Source organism: Ovis aries, chromosome 20 (genome assembly GCF_016772045.2).
Source record: "Ovis aries strain OAR_USU_Benz2616 breed Rambouillet chromosome 20, ARS-UI_Ramb_v3.0, whole genome shotgun sequence".
NCBI classification, from domain to species: Eukaryota; Metazoa; Chordata; class Mammalia; order Artiodactyla; family Bovidae; genus Ovis; species Ovis aries.
In genome coordinates this window covers 9,999,363-10,000,000 of record NC_056073.1, presented here as the reverse complement: position 1 = coordinate 10,000,000, position 638 = coordinate 9,999,363, and positions in this window count along the sequence as shown.

Here is a 638-nt window from a genome sequence, read left to right as displayed (position 1 = left end):
TTTTTGAGAGCCTGGCTGCTCTGATTCAAAACTCTATCTCTTACTGTATAGTTTGTGTGACTTTGGTTGTACCTCAGCTTCCTCATCTGTCAAACACAGATGATAATAATAGTGTTGACTGCATAGAGTTGTTTGAGGGATGAGGGACAACAGTGTCCAGGAAACAATCATTACTATATAAGGATTAGCAGATATCTGCATAAATATAAACGGCTCACTTGGCTGTACATCTGAAACTAACACAACATTGTAAGTCAACTATATCCCTCCCACCAAAATTTTTTTTTTAATAATTAACTATTAAGTCCTACTGGGCAAGGTCTATGTTTTTTTCTTCTCTGCTTCTTGAAGCCCTTAGTCTCACGCCTGGGCTGCAGCAGGTACTTGATAAATGCTTGTCCTGAGGGTGGGCCTGGTGGAAAGGATTTGAAAGAAGGAAAAGAAAAACAGATCTGATATTGCATAGCAGGTAGAAATCAGAACTCAAATGTATAAACCATGTTGCCCATTTTTATGTGTTTGTCAAACTGTCTTTATTTTGGCCCCGAGACTGCCAAACTTTAGAAATTGAACCTGCAGTCAGAGCCTCCCAGAGGGCAGAAACCTCAAAGAACATACACAGGTCATAGGAGCTGTTC